The sequence below is a fragment of the Microtus oregoni genome, unplaced genomic scaffold (genome assembly GCF_018167655.1).
Source record: "Microtus oregoni isolate MIOR12 unplaced genomic scaffold, Mior012 000003F_ref0000135, whole genome shotgun sequence".
Lineage (NCBI taxonomy): Eukaryota > Metazoa > Chordata > Mammalia > Rodentia > Cricetidae > Microtus > Microtus oregoni.
In genome coordinates this window covers 58,056,400-58,078,628 of record NW_024543062.1, presented here as the reverse complement: position 1 = coordinate 58,078,628, position 22,229 = coordinate 58,056,400, and the positions used below count along the sequence as shown (strand labels likewise).

The 22,229-nt window shown below is 41.1% G+C and overlaps 1 protein-coding gene across 3 annotated transcripts in view; it reads left to right on the top strand.

The window, feature by feature from the left end:
• Zranb3 (zinc finger RANBP2-type containing 3) overlaps nucleotides 1-22,229 on the top strand; it is a 179,379-nt gene that overhangs the window by 109,529 nt on the left and 47,621 nt on the right. The window lies entirely within an intron of this gene.

Sequence of the window (22,229 nt, the reverse complement as noted above, 5' to 3'; positions counted from 1 at the left end):
GACTTATTTAAGGATGTACAGATGGTCCTCTTATTAGCTTTTGGCAGTGATTCCTTTACGATTCCTGCAAATAATCTTTTAAAAGGTTGAACTAATCATCTTTTTGTTTTGTTTTGTTTTGTTTTTGTTTTTCAAGACAGATTTTCTCTGTGTAAAAATCCTGGCTGTCCTGGAATTTGCTCTGTAGACCAGGCTGACCTTGAACACAGAGATCTGCCTGCCTCTACAAGCAACAACAACAACAAAAAAAAAAACTGTATAGATAGGAAGCCGGCCAGGCCAGTGGTTGTATACATCTTTAATTAATCCCAGCACTTGGGAGGCAGAGGCAGGTGGATCTCTGTACGTTCAAGGCCAGCCTTAAGAACAGAGCTAGTTCCAGGACAGCCAGGGCTACACAGAGAAACCCCATCTTGTATAGCTAGGGACCATAAAGAGGGCTGGCGGTTGTTCTGGAGGATTTATTTGGGTTCCTTTCCTAGCACCTGCATTGTGGCTCACAACCATCACTTGTAACTCCTGTTCCAGGGGACCCTACTCTCTCTTCTGGCCTCTGTGAGTGCTGCATGCATGTGGTGGGTGCACAGATATACACGCAGGCAAACTCATGCACATAAAATAAAAATAAGTAGGTGATTAAAACTAGATAGGTCAGTAAGGTTTACCAAATGTCTGTAGTTAGTCTTGTGGCCATTTCTGCTCCACCGAAAGGTCTCTTGCAGCTTGCCATTTCCATTCATTCACCCAGCCATGGCAGCTGCATATTCGCATTCACTCACGACGTTTTCACCATTTCCAGAACACAGTGTAAAGCCTTGAGTTCAGTTTTCTCATGTTCTCTAAAGCTCTTAGTTCAATCCAGGATGTAACATAAGTAATTGTTTCTTTCTGTTGCACCCCGTGTCTCCTCCAATGTGTGAAAATACAGCTTAGTTTTTATATCTTCTCTAGTTAGTAGTCTTTTACCGTATTCCAAATTTTAGGATGTCCCTCAATAGTAGGATATGCTATTATAAATAAAAATAATGCCATCATCCATGTATCTGCTTATTTTGTCATCGTTTTCATTGTTTTTTGTTATACTATTGTTATGGGGAGTACGTGAATGCCAGATGTACAAGTCAGAGGACACCTTCAGGAGTTGGTTCTCTCCTCTCTTTCCTATGTCAGTCTCTGGTTCCTGTGGCTGAACTGCCTACTCCGGGCTTGCTGGCCCTCAGACTTCTGTTACTTCTCCTATCCCCACCTCTCATCCTGCCTTAGGAGTGCTGAGGTTACAGGTGTGTGCTACCATATCCAGCTGTTTACACGGAATCCAGGGACCAACTTGAAGTCACCAAACTCAACAAGCACTTTTACCTCCTAAGCCGTCTCTCCGGCCCTAGACATCATTTTTATCTCTTGAGGGAAGAAATCTAGATATAGAATTGTGTCAGAGAAACACATGCTTAATTCCCAAAACACTTTGCCAAAATGTTGCCGACGGTTTTACCACTTTACATTTCTGCAAGCATAGCCTGAGAGCTCCACTTGTCTCCCGTCGTGTCAGCACATGGCGTTGTCATCTTTCAGGCTTTGCAACTATGAAGTGCCTTTTTATTTTGTTTTCGTTTGTTTGTTCCTAAGTCGATGTTATGTTGGACATATTTTTATATTCCTTTTAGTTAGTTATTTTCTCTTGTGAGTTATCTACGTAAATTAGTCTCCTATTAATATTGGGTTATAAGGATTCTTTATGTTGAGGAATGACTCTTCATACAGATATGGATATCTTTGTAAATTTTGCCCCCAACCCTGAGTATTCTATTTATTTATTTATTTGGTTTTTTAAAAATTTGTTTGTTGGTTTTTGAGACCAGTTCTTGCTGCACTAACTGTCCTAGATCTTACTACACAGACCAAACTGGCCTCAGACTCAGAGATCCACCTGCCTCTGCTTTCTGAGTTCTGGAATTAAAGGTGTGCACCACCATGTGCTGGAGTTATAGGCAGTTCTGTCAGCTGCCATGGGATGCTGGGAATTGAATATGGGCCCTCTGGAAGAACAGCCGGTGCTCTCAACCACTGAGCCATCTCTCTAGCGCCCCCATTTTTACTTTCTTAAATGCTGTTTTAAAGAACAGAAATTTGTAATTTTTAAATATTTCTTTTTTGATTTTTCAAGACAGAGTTTCACTGCAGATCAGGTTAGCCTTGAACTCACAGAGATTCACTTGCCTCTGCCTCCCTGAGTGCTGGGATTAAAGGTATGTACCACCACTGCCCAGCAAATATTTCAGTGTGTCCTTTTTATTCTTCTTTTCTTGATTTTTGAGTCCTGAGAAACTTTTGCCTAATACAAATTTACAAAGATACCACATTTTCTTCTAATAATGCTGTAGCTTTAGCATGCATATAAAGTCTGTGAAGATTTTTAGAGTTAATTCTGTTTTGTTTGTTTTATTTTTTATTTTTGTTTTTAGACAGGATCTTAATAGGTAGCCCTAGTTGGCCTGAAGGCTGGCCTTTAACTCACAGAGATCCTCCTGCCTCTTATTCCAAAGTGCTTGGATTAAAGGTGTGAGCCACCACTCACAGTTTAGAGTTAATTCTTTACATAACATAATGTAAAGATAGAGATTCGAGATTTTTTTTTAATTTAAGAGGTGTGTGTGTGTGTGTGTGTGTGTGTGTGTGTGTGTGTGAGTGTGTGTGAGAGAGAGAGAGAGAGAGAGAGAGAGAGAGAGTCATAACAGGTCTCCATTCCCATTACAGACCTCCATTGTCCCATCACAACGCTCCCTTGTATTGTCACATGCTTTTCTTGTTCTACCACAGTGGCCTGATGCTCAATCATAATGTTCCATTGTCCACCTATGCTCCAGTGGCCCTTCACCATTCTCCATTGTTGTTGCATTAGGAGGAGCAGGCTGCGTCCTGGCACCCAGCTATCTTAACCCCCGAAATAACCACACAGAAATTGTATTAATTAAATTACTGCCTGGTCCATTAACTCTAGCCTCTTATTGGCTAACTCTCACATCTTGATTAACCCATTTCTATTATATCTGTGTATCACCACGTGATGGTGGCTTACCGGCAAGATTCTAACCTAGTCCATCTCCAGGCCGGAGATTCATGGTGTCTGCCTGTCTCTGCTTTCTCACTCCCAGAATTCTGTTCTGTCTTTTCCGCCTGCCTACCTGTGTTCCACCCTATCAACTAGGCCAAAGCAGCTTCTTTAATAACCAATGAAAGCAACTACAGAAGGGCCTCCTACACCACATTATCCTCTCCCAGGGTACCTCTCTCATCAGAGAGCTCTGTTGTGCCATCCCAGTACTCTGCTGACACATCACAGTTTCACTGTGACAAAACTGCTCTATTATCCTATCACAGTGCTCCATGACTCTCGCCTATGACAGTGCTCCCCTTGAGGTGGAACAGCCTTCACAGGGGTTGCCTAGGACCTGGAAAAGTGTAGATGATTACATTATAAGTCATAACAAATGTATAAAATTTACAAAAGTACAGTTATGGAAAGACAACAAAAATGTTTTTTATTTTTTATGTATGCAGTGTTCTGCCTGAATTTATCACTGCAGGCCAGAAGAGGGCACCAGATCTCATTATAGAAGGTTGTGAGCCACCATGTGGTTGCTGGGAATTAAACTCAGGACCTCTGGAAGGACAGCCAGTGCTCTTAACCACTGAGCCGTCTGTCCAGCCCCAACAAAAATAATTTTAAGGCTATAAGATTGCATGAGGACTTGCTGGAGAGATGTCAGAGGTTAAGAGCATTGACTACTCTTCCAGAGGACCCTAGATCAATGCCTAGTACCCACATGGTGCTCACAGCTGTTTGTAATTCCAAGATCTGACACTGTCACATATGCAGGTAGAACATCAGTGCACATAAAACTTTTCTAAAAATTAAGTGAGTACTAAAGGGTTGCAGCATTAGGTAGGTTGAGAACCACAGCTCTGTTTCATCATAGTGCTCAATTATGCCGTCACAGTGCTCAATTGCTCCATCACAGTGTTCCATTTTTCTGTCACAGTGCTCCATTGTTCCATCACAGTGTTCCATTGTTCTGTCACAGTGCTCTATTGTGCCATAAGAGTGCTCCATTATGCCATAATAATGCTCGATTGTTCCATCACAGTGTTCCATTGTTCCATCACAGTGCTCCATTGTTCTATCACAGTGCTCCATTGTTCCATCACAGTGCTCCATTGTTCCATCACAGTGCTCCATTGTTCCATCACAGTGCTCCATTGTTTCATCACAGTGCTCCATTGTGCTGTCACAGTGCTCCATTGTTCCATCACAGTGCTCCATTGTTCCATCACAGTGCTCCATTGTTTCATCACAGTGCTCCATTGTGCTGTCACAGTCCTCCATTGTTCCGTCACAGTGCTCCATTGTGCCATCACAGTGCTCCATTGTGCCATCACAGTGCTCCATTGTTCCATCACAGTGCTCCATTGTTCCATCACAGTGCTCCATTGTTCCATCACAGTGCTCCATTGTTCCATCACAGTGCTCCATTGTTCCATCACATTGCTCCATTGTGCTGTCACAGTGCTCCATTGTGCTGTCACAGTGCTCCATTGTTTCATCACAGTGCTCCATTGTTCCATCACTGTGCTCCATTGTGCCATCACAGTGCTCCATTGTGCCATCAGAGTGCTCCATTGTTCGATCACAGTGCTCCATTGTTTCATCACAGTGCTCCATTGTTTCATCACAGTGCTCCATTGTGCCATCACAGTGCTCCATTGTTCCATCACAGTCCTCCATTGTTTCATCACAGTGCTCCATTGTTCGATCACAGTGCTCCATTGTTTCATCACAGTGCTCCATTGTTTCATCACAGTGCTCCATTGTGCCATCACAGTGCTCCATTGTGCCATCACAGTGCTCCATTGTTCCATCACAGTCCTCAATTGTTTCATCACAGTGCTCCATTGTTCCATCACAGTGCTCCATTGTTCCATCACTGTGCTCCATTGTTCCATCACAGTGCTCCATTGTGCTGTCACAGTGCTCCATTGTTCCATCACAGTGCTCCATTGTGCTGTCACAGTGCTCCATTGTTCCATCACAGTCCTCCATTGTTTCATCACAGTGCTCCATTGTTCCATCACAGTGCTCCATTGTTCCATCACAGTGCTCCATTGTTTCATCACAGTGCTCCATTGTGCCATCACAGTGCTCCATTGTGCCATCACAGTGCTCCATTGTGCCATCACAGTGCTCCATTGTTCCATCACAGTCCTCAATTGTTTCATCACAGTGCTCCATTGTTCCATCACAGTGCTCCATTGTTCCATCACTGTGCTCCATTGTGCTGTCACAGTGCTCCATTGTTCCATCACAGTGCTCCATTGTGCTGTCACAGTGCTCCATTGTTCCATCACAGTGCTCCATTGTTCCATCACAGTGCTCCATTGTGCCATCACAGTGCTCCATTGTTCCATCACAGTGCTCCATTGTTCCATCACAGTGCTCTATTATTTCATCACAGTGCTCCATTGTGCCATCACAGTGCTCCATTGTTCCATCACAGTGCTCCATTGTTCCATCACAGTGCTCCATTGTTCCATCACAGTGCTCCATTGTTTCATCACAGTGCTCCATTGTGCTGTCACAGTGCTCCATTGTTCCATCACAGTGCTCCACTGTGCCATCACAGTGCTCCATTGTGCTGTCACAGTGCTCCATTGTGCTGTCATAGTGCTCCATTGTGCTGTCACAGTGCTCCATTGTGCTGTCATAGTGCTCCATTGTTCCATCACAGTGCTCCATTGTTTCATCACAGTGCTCCATTGTTTCATCACAGTGCTCCATTGTTTCATCACAGTGCTCCATTGTTCCATCACAGTGCTCCATTGTTTCATCACAGTGCTCCATTGTGCTGTCACAGTGCTCCATTGTTCCATCACAGTGCTCCATTGTTCCATCACAGTGCTCCATTGTTCCATCACAGTGCTCCATTGTTCCATTACAGTGCTCCATTGTTCCATTACAGTGCTCCATTGTTCCATCACAGTGCTCCATTGTGCTGTCACAGTGCTCCATTGTTCCGTCACAGTGCTCCATTGTGCTGTCACAGTGCTCCATTGTTCCATCACAGTGCTCCATTGTGCTGTCACAGTGCTCCATTGTGCTGTCACAGTGCTCCATTGTTCCATCACAGTGCTCCATTGTGCTGTCACAGTGCTCCATTGTTCCGTCACAGTGCTCCATTGTGCTGTCACAGTGCTCCATTGTGCTGTCACAGTGCTCCATTGTTCCATCACAGTGCTCCATTGTTCCATCACAGTGCTCCATTGTTCCATCACAGTGCTCCATTGTCCTATCACAATAATGTTTTCTAGCTCCATCCATTTTCCTACAAAATTCAAGCTGTCGTTTTTGTTTGTTTGTTTGTTTTGTTTTGTTTTGTTTTGTTTCTTTTTGCTGTGTAGTACTCCATTGTGTAAATGTACCACATTTTCCTTATCCATTCTTCAGTAGAAGGGTATTTAGGTTGTTTTCAGTTTCTGGCTATAGCAAACAAAGCTGCTATGAACATAGTTGAGCACGTGTCCTTGTGGCATGATTGAGCATCCTTTGGATATATACCCAAAAGTGGTATTACTGGGTCTTGAGGAAGGTTGTTTCTTAATTTTCTGAGAAATCACCACACTGACATCCAAAGGGGCTGTACCAGTTTGCATTCCCACCAGCAATGCAGAAGTGTTCCCTTTTTCCACAACCTCTCCAGCATAAGTTGTCATCAGTGTTTTTGATCTTGGCCAAGAAACAGATGTAAGATGGAATCTCAGAGTTGTTTTGATTTGCATTTCTCTGATCACTAAGGATGTTGAACATTTCCTTAAGTGTCTTTCAGTCATTTTAGATTCCTCTGTTGAGAGTTCTCTGTTTAGGTCTGTACTCCTTTTTTTTTTTATTGAATTATATGTTCTTTTGGGGCCCAATTTCTTGAGTTCTTTGTATATTTTGGAGATTGAACCTCTGTCTGATGTGGGTTTAGTGAAGATCTTTTCCCATTCTGTAGGTTGTCGTTTTGTCTTGTTGACCGTGTCCTTTGCTTTACAGAAGCTTTTCAGTTTTAGGAAGTCCTATTTATTGATTGTTTCTCTCAGTGTCTGTGCTGCTGGGGTTCTATTTAGGAAGTGGTTCCTTGTGCCAATGTGTTCAAGTGTACTTCCTACTTTCTCTTCTGTAGGGATAAGTCCTGCCCCTTAGGGGGCGTGTTCGCCTCGGGCTAATGTCTGCCTATAAATTTGGTGAGCAAGCTCCGAGCGCTTGCTTCTGCTTTCCTGGTCTCTGCGGGAACGGTGGTTCTGTAAGTCTATTTCTACATTAAAGCTATATATATATTTTTACACTCTGTCTGCATTCATTTACGCCGTTACATTTTGGCGTCCAACGTCGGGCTATTTTGCCCCCGACTCAAGCGGGTAGCCCGCTAGCTAACACAGCACCCTCCCCGGTGCTGTTTTTCAGTTCGTGACTCCGGCCCCAGTGCCGAGTCCGAGACACACTCGCGACACAGGCCCATTCTGCCTGCCTTGGCTAAGTTTTGCAGCGGAACCCCACTGCCTGAATTAGCAGAAGCTCAAGTACTTGCGGTTTTGCAACAAAAGCTGCCACAGCGTCAGATTTGGTCTGTTACAAAGTGACTTGGCCGGTTGTGGTGGCGCACGCCGGTAGGATTTGCTGAAGGAGGCAGAGGCAGGAGGATCACAAGTTTGAGGCCGGCCAGGCAGTGGTAGAGCACGCCTTTAATCCCAGCACTTGGGAAGCAGAGGCAGGCAGATCTCTGTGAGTTTGAGGCCTGCCAGGCCTTGGTAGTGCACGCCTTCAATCCCAGCACTTGGGAGGCAGAGACAGGCGGATCTCTGTGAGTTCAAGGCCAGCCTGGTCTACAAGAGCTAGTTCTAGGACAGGCTCCAAAAACACAGAGACCACCACTGGCAGGAACCGATCTTTGCAGGTAAAAAAAAATTTTCTTTTATAAATAAAATGTCTGAACACATTACTATTCAAGAATTTAATGATTTTTTTAATTGTACCATGTGGGAGATTTTACAAGAGGTGTCTATCACCCCACATATATGGATCCTTCTGGGATTCGTAGTTTTCATTGGCACCAAATGGTTTGATAATAGAAATATGATAAAGTCTTTACGAGACGAATCCAGGATTCTTAAGGTAGAGATTGAACGCTTAAAAACAATTGAGAATGATAACAATCTTCTCAAGAATCAGTTTGAAGTTCTCCAGGCTGATAACAATCTTCTCAAGAATCAGGTTGAAGTTCTCCAGACTGATAACAATCTTTTCGAGAATCGGTTTGAAGTTCTCCAGGCTGATAACAATCTTCTCAAGAATCAGGTTGAAGTTCTTCAGGCTGATGTTAAGGAGAAATTCATTACTATGGAAGAGGGAACAGCTGATCTGGACCATAAGATTCAGTCCCTTTCTGTAGGAAATGAAACATTAACTGAGAGAATCAAAACTGCTGAATGTGACAATCGGATTTTGTCTAAAGCTTATGACAGATTGACGGAAAGATTGTCAATACAAGAAGGCACGGTTTATGCCATAAAAATTATGTCCAAAGATGAGATGTTATCTCTAACGGACAAACTTCATATTTTAGAATCCTCAATGAAGGCTTTGGAACATAATTCTGGACAGGAGATTCAGACATTGCAGAAAGCAATGGTGAATAGAATTGAAAAGATTGAGGAATTTCTAAATTCTGATGAGGAAGAGCAAAGGGTAGAAAGGAAAATTTTAACTACATCTGTGGGTAAGTCTCTCCGGGACAATTTCCACAAAGCTCTACCTACAGCTCTACCTGCCTTTCCAGTAATAACAACAGAGAAGGTGATTGGTTCCAAAAACCCTAGGGTCATCAAGGAGGATACATGGGAACCTGTGCGTATGAATGATCTCAAGGAAATAAAACAGGCTGTCATGACTTTTGGGATGCAAGCCTCTTTTGTTAAGGAGATGCTAAGATCTTGGGCCACGACAAGCAGAGCAACCCCCTCAGACTGGCTCCAGCTGAGCTCTGCAGTACTGGAGAGTGGACCGCAATTGAAATGGAAATGCTTATTCAGGCAAGAGGCTAGACTCTTAGAACAGCAGGAAAAAGCGAAGGGAATTGACATTTCCCTAGATCAAATTCTAGGTGAAGGGCCCTTTTCCGATCCTCAGGAACAAGCTAATTTGGATGAAAACACACTCTCCATGTGTACTACAGCAGCCTTAAGGGCTTGGGACAGGGTACAAGACCCAGGACAGAGAATGGAATCATTTGTCAGAGTTAAACAGGGTCAGAGAGAACCCTTTAGTGACTTTTTACAAAGATTAACTAAGGCTGTACAAATAGGGATATCTGACCCAGAAGCAAGACGTATAATGATTGAGTCTTTGGCTTATGAAAATGCAAATGTGGAATGCAAAAGGATTTTGGGTCCTTTAAAGCTCAGATCAGCGCCGTTGGAAGAATGGGTCTTGCATACACTCAATGTTGATACATTTGATTATGGCACTGAAGCATGGGTAGAAGAAGCAATTTCCAATGGTAAAAGGAGACACCAGAATACCAAATGTTTTAATTGTGGCAAAATGGGTCATATGAAAAGGAATTGTAGACAACGGATTTACAGAAATAATAATAATAATAACAATAATGCATCTTTCAGAAATAATAATAATAATAATAATGCAACTTCTAGAAATAACAGAAATAGGAGGACTCAGCCTTCAGGTTTATGTAGAAGATGTGGAAAGGGCAGACATTGGACGAATGAATGCAGGTCTACAAGAGATAGACAAGGCAACCTGATACAGTCGGGAAACGTGAGAGGGGGGGCCTCACAGGCCCCCATGGCAAACATGGTTCAGTCATATCCAGTTTCTGCAGAGAACGTGCCTCATCAGGACAATTAGGAAGCCCCATGCCTACTGTTACAAGCAATAATGATCAGAAAGATAAGTTACGTGTGTTTTGGCAAACTTCTATAAATGATCAAAGACCTAAACTGAGAGTGTGTGTAAATGGCATTTTTATTACTGGCCTGCTGGACACAGGTGCTGATGTAAGTATCATTACCCCAGAATCTTGGCATCCGTATTGGCCTCTTCAGAATGTAAATGTTCAGCTCCTGGGAATTGGAACCCTATCTCGAGTAAGGCAGAGCATGAGATGGGTTGAATGTATAGGGCCAGAGGGACAAATAGGAAAATTAAAGCCATATGTAGCCAATATCGCAATGAATTTATGGGGTCGTGACCTATTACAACAATGGAATACTGAAATTAACATTCCTGCTAAATCTAGAGCCTATATTTCTGAGAATAATATTAAAAGATATTACAAACTGAGAAAACCGGCCATTCGGGCTGTAAAAGAACAAGCAATTGATGTCCCTTCAGAGATACCAACAGCCTTGCCTCTAAAATGGTTGACTGAGAAACCAATATGGACAAAGCAATGGCCTTTAGCTGAGGAAAAGTTACAGGCTTTAGAACAGCTGGTACAAGAACAATTAGATGCTGGACATATAGAAGAATCTACCAGCCCTTGGAATTCTCCTGTATTTGTGGTTAAGAAAAAATCAGGTAAATGGAGAATGGTGACAGATCTCAGGGCCATCAACAAGGTTATTCAACCTATGGGCCCTCTGCAATCTGGAATTCCTTTGCCCTCTTTATTACCAAAAGGATGGCCTCTCATAGTTATTGATTTAAAGGATTGTTTTTTCACTATACCTTTGCAAAAAGAAGATAGAGAAAAATTTGCCTTCACAGTGCCTACTTATAACAATTCTCAACCTTCGAGGAGGTACCACTGGACCGTTCTCCCCCAGGGTATGTTAAATAGCCCCTCCCTGTGCCAATATTTTGTGAACCAACCATTACAAATAATACGCAAGAAATTTCCCAAATCTATAGTATACCATTACATGGACGACATCTTGTTATCCGATTCAAACATGGATACCTTGAACAGACTGTTTGAAGAAATAAAGATACTTTTACCTAAATGGGGATTGCAATTAGCTCCTGAAAAGATTCAGAAGGGAGATTCTGTTAATTATTTAGGTTATAAAATAGGTTTGCAAAAAATTAAGACACAAAAAGCACAAATTAGGAGAGATCGCCTACGGACTCTTAATGACTTTCAAAGACTGTTAGGAGACATTTCCAGTCTACGACCAGCTATTGGAATAACACCTGATTTAATAATTCATTTGAACAAAACCTTGGATGGTGATAAAGATTTAAACAGTCCCAGAGAATTAACAGCTGAAGCAGAAAAGGAACTGACAATGATTGAGGAAAAATTACAACAGGCACATGTGGACAGGGTGAATCCAGAGCTCGATTGTATTCTCGTCATACTACCATCAAAAATTTCTCCTACAGGAATTTTAATGCAGAGAGATGATATTATTTTGGAATGGATCTTTTTACCACATAAACCAAGTAAGAAACTGAAAACTTATGTGGAAAAAGTCTCTGAGTTAATTATAAAAGGCAAGCTGAGACTTCGTCAACTAGCAGGCATAGACCCAGCAGAAATTATAGTGCCTTTCACTGCTGATGAACTAAAGAAATTATGGGAAGATAATGAACCATGGCAAAGAGCTTGTGCTAATTTTTTGGGAGACATTAATAACAACTATCCAAAAAGCAAGCGGCTTAACTTCATAAAGAGAACTTCTTGGATTCTTCCTCGAATCGTCCGTGATGCTCCAATAACTGGAGCCCGTACATTCTATACTGATGCCAATAAATCAGGGAAGGCAGGTTACAAATCAGAAGACTTGAATAAGGTGGAACAAAGTCCGTATACTTCTGTCCAGAAGGCGGAATTATATGCCATTCTTATGGTGCTAAGGGATTTTAAAGAACCTATTAATATAGTTACAGATTCACAATACGCAGAAAGAGTTATTTTACATATTGAAACTGCTGAATTTATACCTGATGATACTGAACTAACCTCATTGTTCCTCCAGGTTCAAGATTTGATCAGGAACAGGCTTTGCCCTATGTACATAACACACATCCGATCCCATACGGGTCTGCCAGGTCCTCTAGCACAAGGTAATGCAGAAATTGATCAATTATTGATTGGTAGTGTGCTACAAGCCTCTGAATTTCATAAAAAACATCATGTTAATAGCAAAGGTTTGAAGAAAGAGTTTTCAATTACATGGCAACAAGCTAAGGAGATTGTAAAGAAATGCCCTACTTGTTCTTTCTATAACCAAACGCCACTGCCTGCAGGGGCTAATCCAAAGGGCACCCAAAGGAATGAAATCTGGCAGATGGATGTGTTCCACTTTGCAGAATTTGGCAAATTAAAATATGTACACCACACCATAGACACGTATTCAGGTTTTCAATGGGCTACTGCCCTGAGCTCAGAAAAGGCTGATTCAGTAATCACACATTTATTGGAAGTTATGGCCATCATGGGTATACCTGCGCAAATAAAGACAGATAATGGTCCAGCATATGTATCTAAGAAAATGAAACGCTTTTTTGATTATTATAATATAAAACACATTACAGGTATACCAAATAATCCTACAGGTCAGGCAGTTATAGAAAGATCAAATCGTACTATAAAGGATATGCTGAACAAACAGAAAGGGACTGAAAATACCCCCAGAAATAGATTACATAATGCTTTATTAACCTTGAATTTTCTTAACGCTAATGAGAAAGGAACGACAGCAGCAGAAAGACATTGGATAATGGAAAAGTCTGCTGAACTAAATCAACCGATTTATTTCAAAGATGTGCTGACCTCTCAGTGGAAGCCAGGAGATGTGCTACGTTGGGGAAGGGGTTTTGCTCTTGTTTCCACAGGAGAAGAAAAATTGTGGATACCATCAAAATTAATAAAGTTTCGATTTGAAGAGGAGAAACCTCTTGGAAAGGAAAAATGACAACTCATCCACAACGATGATATTCATACAGGTGGTAAGAAAAACATATAGAATGGGGGCAGGGTTCTGTTCTTATCTCCACAGGAAAACACTCATCTTTGAGAAATTCAAGGGACCCTGGATGTTTGGATACTGACAGATGGAAAAAATACCTGCCCAATAGGAAATATCAAGACAACTGAATGGGTTGTGTAAGTAATATTAAACCATATTTCTAAATTTATAAAGCTGGTTTTGAAGTTGGACTCTGGCTCAGTCCCTCTCCAATTCCAAGCCTGTTAGTAAGAGAAAAACCCAGAGTTTCTGGAGTTTCTGTCTCATGTCAAGAGCCATGATATGGGACAGAAAGAAATATGAGTTTAGAAAACATCTTTGCTTTTCTTCATATCTATCATACTTTTCATTGAATATATCTATCATGTCTTTCATTGAATATATATATATGTCTATATATGTCTATATGATTAATGTTTAAGTTTTTCATAATGAACAATGAGTTTTTCCTGAAGTGACATTTGAAGTTTCCAGGAAGAAGATGGGGCCCCATAACAACAACTCCACCTGGTTGATATGACGTCATGATACTGATAGCGCTACTACAAGACCTGCTTTGGGTACCAGCTGCACAAGACAGTTCCAACTTGGTTAGCTGAAATGGTGCACATCTTATACAACATTTTGGCCAGACCTGCACGAAAATACTCAGAGACTATTTGCAATTTTAAAAGACATTATCTTGAAATTTAACCATCATTTTACTTTCACAGGATCCCCCAGAAAGAACGTCGCCCCTATGACAGCTGGAAGTAATTCTAGAGAACGACGTCCCCTCTCCCAGTAAAGTTTGCCCTTGGGTTTAGGGACATCATTTAGGGGTTGATTATAATTAGTATATGATTGAGGGTTGGGAGAGGAATTTTATAAGCTCAAGGATCATTTTGAAAAAAAAAAAGAGGGAATGATGGGATAATAGATTTATAATTGTGAGTTACTGCTTTTAGACAAATATATTGGTATCAATTCTTGTATAATGAAACAAAGTTAAATTATATGGACTATTGTACGCATGCATGTTTCTACCTCTGTTTAAAACATTTTTATGTATTGACATATATTGTATTGATATATATATTGTATATATTTACCATATTGCAGTATACATTTCTACCTCTGATTAAGATACTTATATAATATTTGTGTATTGATATATATTTACCTACTGCAATGTATATTTGTACATTGTTTATATTTGGAGGTCATTGTCCTCATTTGTTTCACAGTCGTTTATTGTCTTAGTCTTTAAGTTAGATAGATATTGAGAATTATATAGACTAATTGTCATCTAAGTTTGTCATTTATAATTAGACTAATCAGGTTCTTTAGATATATAGAGATTATACTCAGTATAGATAGATAATCTTCAACCTCTTCAAAGAGCTGTAGAATATGGCCTTTAATCTAACTCAGAGTTTCGTGATAGTGAGACACAATTGCTCCTGGCAACACCGCTCTATTCCCGAGAGAATGTTGAGCACCAAAAACACTCCACCTGGAGCCTTTCTATTTTGGCAGAACTGGCCTTTGGGCAAAGAAATGCCCATACCTCAACCACTGACACAGATACAGAGCATGCATCAATGGATAAAACAGGACTGTCATATCCTGCCAAGACAGGGTAAGATAGTTTTGAAAAGTTCCTTGCCTTTAATAATGGTATGTCAGTTATGTTAGGCCTTAGCCAAAATTGGTTGACTCAACGTTGCAAACGAGACTTTGGGTGATTGCCCAGGTAGTCAGTTGTCTCTGTCAATTGTTGCACATTTTGGATATATCTCGTTTGTTGAGTAGTGTTTATTCCCTTCTCAGATCTTTGACTGAGTTGAAGATTATATAATTGTAGTTACTCTTTACATTATTTGGACTCCTTGAGATAGAATGTTTAGCAAAGCTTTTGTTCTCAATATTGTTTGTTATATTTATTATTTGTTGTTATTGTATGTAGTTGTATTTGGTTTAGTTCTGTCTTATTTAGACAAAAAGGGGAGATGTAGGGATAAGTCCTGCCCCTTAGGGGGCGTGTTCGCCTCGGGCTAATGTCTGCCTATAAATTTGGTGAGCAAGCTCCGAGCGCTTGCTTCTGCTTTCCTGGTCTCCGCGGGAACGGTGGTTCTGTAAGTCTATTTCTACATTAAAGCTATATATATATTTTTACACTCTGTCTGCATTCATTTACGCCGTTACACTCTTCTATAAGGTTCAGTGTGGCTGGCTTTATGTTGAGGTCTTTGATCCATTTGGACTCGAGTTTTGTGCATGGTGATAGATATGGGTCTATTTTCATTCTTCTATATGTTGATATCCAGTTATGCCAGCACTATTTGATAAATATGCTTTCTTTTTTCCATTTGATATTTTTTTTGCTTCTTTGTCAAAGATCAGATGTGTGGATTGATATCCGGGTCTTCTATTCGATTCCATTATGTCTTCCTGTCTATTCTTATGCCAATACCAGGCTGTTTTCGGTACTATAACTCTGTAGTAGAGTTTGAAGTAAGGGATTGTGATGCCTCCAGAAGTTCTTTTATTGCACAGGATTGTTTTGGCTATCCTGGATTTTTTTTTTTTTTTTTGCTTTTCCAAATGAAGTTGAGTACTGTTCTTTTGAGGTACTTGAAGAATTTTGCTGGGATTTTGCTGGGCATAGCGTTGAATCTGTAGATTGCTTTTGGTTAAACTTTTGGTTTTTAAGTTTTATGTTTGAAAGACATTTTTATAGGAATGAAAATGCAAAACATTAATTGGAAGAAAAGATCTACATTCTTTCGCGCCTCCATTTTCCCGTGCTGTAGTGGTCTTAAGTTCTCGTTTGATCAGTGGTCACCGTTCACATTGTATGGACAGTCAGACACACCTCACTCCAGCTCTCACTCCATTTCGCTGACAGACAGCGTTTTTCTTGCTGTTAATAACCATGTGCTTGATTTATTTGCTTATCTGTCTTTGTGCTTAATGTTAAATACAGAATACTTCTTTAAAATAAGAGAAAGAGCTCTCGTTTGTTTGTTCATTTTGTTTTTTTTTTTTTTTTTTTTTTTTTTTTTTTTTTTTTCATTTTGTTTTTTTTGAGACAGGGTTTCTCTGTAACAGTCATGCCTGTCCTGGAACTCGCTTTGTAGACCAGGCTGGCTTCGAACTCACTGAGATCCACCTGCCTCTACCTCCTGAGTGCTGGGTTTAAAGGCGTGAGCTATCACTGCATGGCGAGAAAGACTCTTTAGGTGATTTTTGTCTGTGTTAAGAAGCTGTAGTTGTCAGTTGTGGGTGATGGTTGTTTGTAGGAAGTTGACATCTAACTTATTAAGACCCTTGAAAGAAAAGAGATTAAAATCAACTATCTCCAAATTGAGTTGCAATCTTAAAAATAAAGTGCCAATCCCTGGCACTCAGCTTCTGGAGATTTTAGTCATCCTTCTTCCTTTCCACACCAGAAGCTCTGTTTTCAGCCACCAATGTATTTTGGATGTTTTTCTATTCCTGGATACAGCAAGAAACCATTAGTTCCTGTTGTTAAAAAAAAATTTGGGATGCTCAATACATTCTCCCCATATGTTACTGAGTTCCAGTAGTTAAAGTCTGCTCTAACTCTGAATAATACAGTGTATCCACCATGTAGGTTAAGTGGGCTTATTATGAATTATTACTGTGAGGTAACTAGTTAAAGGCCACTTCTGTTTTCTATGACAAAATGTGTTGCTGAGGTCTCGCAGATCAGTTTGAAAACTGAATTGACGTCATAGAGATTATAGATTGGTTATTACAGTGTATGCATTAATGTTGAAGCTTCATTTTAAAAACAAAACAAAAAGTGTAACATTGAATTCCTATTTCACCATGCTGAAGGGGCATGATGAAAATGGCATAGTGTCTACTTCTCAAAGAATCTGAAGCCTTTTGGAGAGACCAGTGAAATAGTCACCTACAGAAGGCTTTGCTTACTGTTTCAAACCCAGATGCGGTGGAAGCACCCAGGAGAAGGGTATGGAAAAGATGCCCTGAGGAATGTGTAAGTAGATGTAGCCAGGCAAAAAGAAAAGGTGAGGGGCTGGTGGAGTACAGTTCCAGTGGATGAAACAATTTGTGCAAACCCACGAGATTGCTGAGAACTGGCATAGCCAAGCAACCAAAGCTAGGTGGGCAAGCACCCCTCCCACTGAGCTTTCCAGTTCCAACAAGAAAGACCATTTTCTCCTCTGTCTGTTGTATCTTATAATACTTAGTGTGAATGCAATTGATACAAGGAGGATTCCTCAGAATTAGAATCCGCATAATAGCTTCTGAGGAGGGGGCAGATATTCAGGGCTGGAGAAATGACTCAGAGGTAAAGCAGGCATACTGCTCTTGCCGAGGACCAGACTTGATTTGAAGCACCTGCATCACTTGGATCACAACTACCTTTAATTCCAGCCTTAGAGGATCCAATACCTTCTTGTGGGCATCTGTAGCAGCCTTATATACATAATTTTAAAAAATGTTTTTAAAGATCTATTTCTTTTATATGTGTGGGTGTTTTACCTGTATGGGCACAGTATGCATGCAGTGCCTGTGGAGGACAAAACGGGGTCACCTTACTGGAGTTACAGGTGGTTATAAGCCACCATGTAGGTGCTGGGACCTGAACTCGAGTCCTCTGCAAGAGTATCAAGTGCTCCTAATCCACTGACTTAATCTCTTCAGCCCTTGAATAAATCTTTTTATAAACAAGATATATGTCGTATATTTGGTTCAGCCAATTATCACTTATTGGGAGCACATTACAATATTGCCTCATTTTTAGAAAAAACTATTTAAAGAGAAATGCCAGTTTTTAAACGAAAATTACTAAAACCAAGCCATAATTTGAAACTTCCTGTCACTTTGGGGATAAGTAGCATTCTGTCGTGCCTTATTTGCTGAAGGTAAGTTTCTTTAAAAGTGTTCCCTTAAGGTACAAAATGTTTTCTATTTAATTGCTTTAGCGGCTTAACATGAGTAGAATCCCACTTAAAAACGCAGTGAGGGATAATAAGGTGATTACAGTTTTCCACTGCCAGGGCCTAGGAGGAGCCAAGGCTGCAGAGGGCCTATTCCTCTGCTTGATCTGTGGTTTGGGAAAATGTCAGGCTAAACCAGGAGCAGACAGCCTGCCTCCTGCTCATTAGTAGGAAGCAGTCAGCAGTAATCAATAAAGTACAAATAAAATACTAATATCTTCTTAGAGGAAACAGACAGTTTCCTATACGGAGTCCCAGATGCTTAAAATCTGAGATCAGGGCTAAGATGCCTCAGTGGTTAAAGTGCTTGCCATGCAGACATGAAGCCTGGAGTTGGGATCCCCAGAAGCCCAGGAAATCTAGCATGTCTGTCATTCCAGCCAGAGGACTAGAGGAGGTTTCTTCTGTGCCTGCATTTCCTACCGGCTATGACTGTTAAAACAGAGATCACCCTGACACTTGTTGAGCTAAAGAATACTCTGCAAGACGGACACCTCAGCTGTAAGAGGGAAGGACAAGTGGGAATTTGTGTAGGTTGAAGAAGATGAGTGATGTGTGAGTGGATGGGCAGTTGCTTAAAAAGAGACATGATGGCTTGGGGGATTCTTGTAAAACTGATCTGACTGAATTCTTTTTTTTTTTTTAAATATTTGTGTATAGGGACGGGTACTCATTTATGAGCGGCAGCATGGGAGTGCATGGTGCACATATACATGTCAGAGGAAAACCTCAAGTGTCAGTCCCTGTCTTCTGCCTTGTTTGAGACAGGGTCTCTTGTTCACTGGTGCTTATGCCAGGCTGGCTGGCCTGTGAGTTTCTGGGGATTCTGTCTCTATCTCCCTTCTCACTGTCAGAGCTCTGGGATTCCAGGTACATTCTCCTGCATCCAGTTTTACATGAGTCTGGGGGACCTGAACTCTCACTTTTGCTCACTGAGCCTGCTTCCTTCCCAGTCCCCTGACCTGGAGGATTCTTGCTTTTAGGTTGCCAAGAATTTACACAGCCGATATAGAAGGAGGAGCTAGGTTAGATCACCAGCTGACCACCTATCAAGTGTGGAGGATCCTGATAACAGACATAGTGGGAGTTTTCTGGGATTGAGTGGCGGATCCGACAGGGCAGGCATATCTGAGAGCTAGGAGAAGCTGACTAAAATTTGGTCTTGCTGTCACCTCTCTTTACCCCTTCCTTTGCCTTTTTTCTGTTGTTATTATTTGATTTAAGGCTGACAATTTTAAATAACTTTTATCAGGTTGTCAATCAATATAGTGTTTTTTCACTTTTTATTTCACAAAGTATGACATATACCTCTTTACTTTTGAAATATTTGAAAGTTGCTGGGTGGTGGCGGCACACACCTTTAATCCCAGCACTCGGGAGACAGAGACAGACAGATCTCTTTAAATTTGAGACCAGCCTCGTCTACAGAGCAAGTTCCAGGACAGGCTCCAAAGCTACAGAGAAACCCTGTCTCAAAAAAAAAAAAAGAAAGAAAGAAAGAAAGAAAGAAAGAAAGAAAGAAAGTTGAGGCCAGAGATATGACTCAGAATAGCTTTCTGCTCTTGCAGAAGTTCAGTTCCCAGCACCTATACCGGGCATCTCATTGTGAGATATAACTCTCTCTTCTGGCTTCTGCAAGTACGTGCACACGTGTCATTCAATCACCCACACACACCCACACACAAATAAAGAAAAACATTCCCAAATGGATGTGACAGTACACACTCCACAGTCAGGGGCAAGCATATTCTCATGGGCTTCATGGCCAACATACTCGGTATAGCAAAACTTCATCTCAAACAAACAGTTAAAAATACTGTTTCTTATATAAATAAGGTATATAGTATGTGGTCTCCACTAATTACCAAGGCTTTGACCTAACACACAGGTATTCATTTCAGTAAAATAAAACAGTTGTGAATTCATGCTTTTTCTAAAACTAGCACAAAGCCTGAGCCAGCATCACCAAGGTATTGATCCTTACCAGGGCTGCCACCACACACACCTACTAACATTGCAAGCAAATGCTTGTTCAGATCATTTAAAATCTGGCAGTGCAATGGCGTTGATAGTTAAAATGAAATATAGTAAAAATGCATGTAGAATACATTCTACAGTGCCAGCCTGGGTCATGGAAAGATGACTCAGTTAAGAGCGAGTACTGCTCTTCCGGAGAACCAGAGTTCAGTTCCCAGCACCAGCTATAAAGGCTCTGACACTTCTGGCTGCTGTGGGTATCCACACTTATATGCGTGCACATAATTAAAAGGAAAATAAATCTTTGCAAAGCAAAGTAAAATGCAAATCCATGCCATCGCTAATTCCAGACCCTGAAAGAATCCTTAGAGTTCACTTACTCTGTAGGTATTTTGTATTCCAAATGCATTCACTCCTAGAAATCAACATCTCAAATGATGTTTCAGTTGCTGTGTCAGTCCTAGCTTATTTTATCTGTTTCAAGACTAATATAGTTCATTTTTTGAGGCAGGGCTTACTAGGTAGGTAGTCCTGACTAGCCTGGAACTCCATGTAAACCTGGCTAACCTCAAATTCACAGATATCCACCAACCTCTGCCTCCGCCATGCTGTATCTGAGGTCATGTACTACATACTCTGTAGAGACTTACGTTAGAGGAGAGCTGCTTGTTTGTCCTGGCCGCCCAGAACCAAAATAATCGCCCCAAAACTGTATTAATTAAATCACTGCGTGGCCCATTAGCTCTAGCTTCATATTGGCTAACTCTTACATCTTAATTTAACTCATTTCTATTAATCTGTGTATGGCCACATGGCTGTGGCTTACCAGCTAAAGTTCTGGCATCTGTCTCCAGCAAGTCTACATGGAGTCTCTCTCTGACCCTGCTTCCTTTCTCCCAGCATTCAGTCCATTCCTCCCCGCCTAGCTCTGCTCTGCCCCGCCCTGCTTTGCTATAGGCTCAAAGCAGTTCTTTATTCATTAATGGTAATCACAGCATACAGAGGGAAATCCCACATCAGGCTTAACTTTGGGAAAGCAGCTCTATGCATATTGAAAGTTTTAAGCGTATGTCTTTATGTGCATGCACACATATACATACAAATAACTTTGATTTACCTGTTGTGCAATTAACTTAAAACTCCATCCAATCATCACTTAAAAATTATTCATCAGTGCTGGAGATAGATGGCTTAGCAGTTAGGAGCACTGGTTCTTCTAGAGATCCCAGGTTCAACTCCCAGCACCCACATGGCAGCTCACAACTGTCTGTAACTCCAGTTACTGGGAATCAGACACCCTCATACAGATAGACTTGCAGGAAAACACCAATGCACATAAACTAAAAATAAATTATTAAAAAATTATTCTTCAAATTGTATGTATTTATATAATATATCTTGATCATATCCACCCCCACTCTTCATTAAAACTCCATAACCTCCCCAAGGACATCTCCCTCCTGACTTTAAATATAACCCACTGAGTCCAGTTAGTACTGCACATAGGTGTGGAGCTACACACCAGTGCGTGGGCAATCTCCTGGTGGCCACAATCTCAAATATGACTGCCTGCCTCCTAGCCATTAACTATCAGCAGAGCCTTACCTAGGTGTGGGGTCTCAGGTGTCCCTCCCTCATTCCTGCTGGAGCTGTAACTGACTTGGTTATACAGATAACCACAACTCTTGTGAATTCACGTGTACCAGAGCTATGCCATGTCTGGAGCACAGCACTTTTATAGCATTTCCCCATCCTCAGGCTCTTTTTATTCTTTCTGCCCCACATTTTCTGAGCCTCGGGCTGAGGTGGGAATGGGAGGGCTCGACGTGTGTGTGTGTGTGTGTGTGTAGACATAGACATAGACATAGACATAGATATAGATATAGATATAGATCTCACTTGGGAAGAAGGCACGTCAGACCAGGTTACAATTGTTCCATTTGTAAATCTAGATTTGGATTGTAATGAGTGTCCCCTTGACACATTCCAGCTTGGCATGTACTTACTGAAAAGCTTATCCCAGTAAATATAGCTCTTTAGGCAAACATGCACTTTATTAAAGTGCTTCAGTTGCCATGACAACATATCTAGACTTTATAGCTGCTTGTTTTGAGAGAACTTCTTTTCCACTTTCTGAGGCACTGACATCTAAAGCTTTTACCAACCTCCAGCCTCACTATGTGATGAATTCCATTGTTCAGAAAACATAAGCATGCAAAATATGGCAGAATAAACCTTTTGAGGATTTGT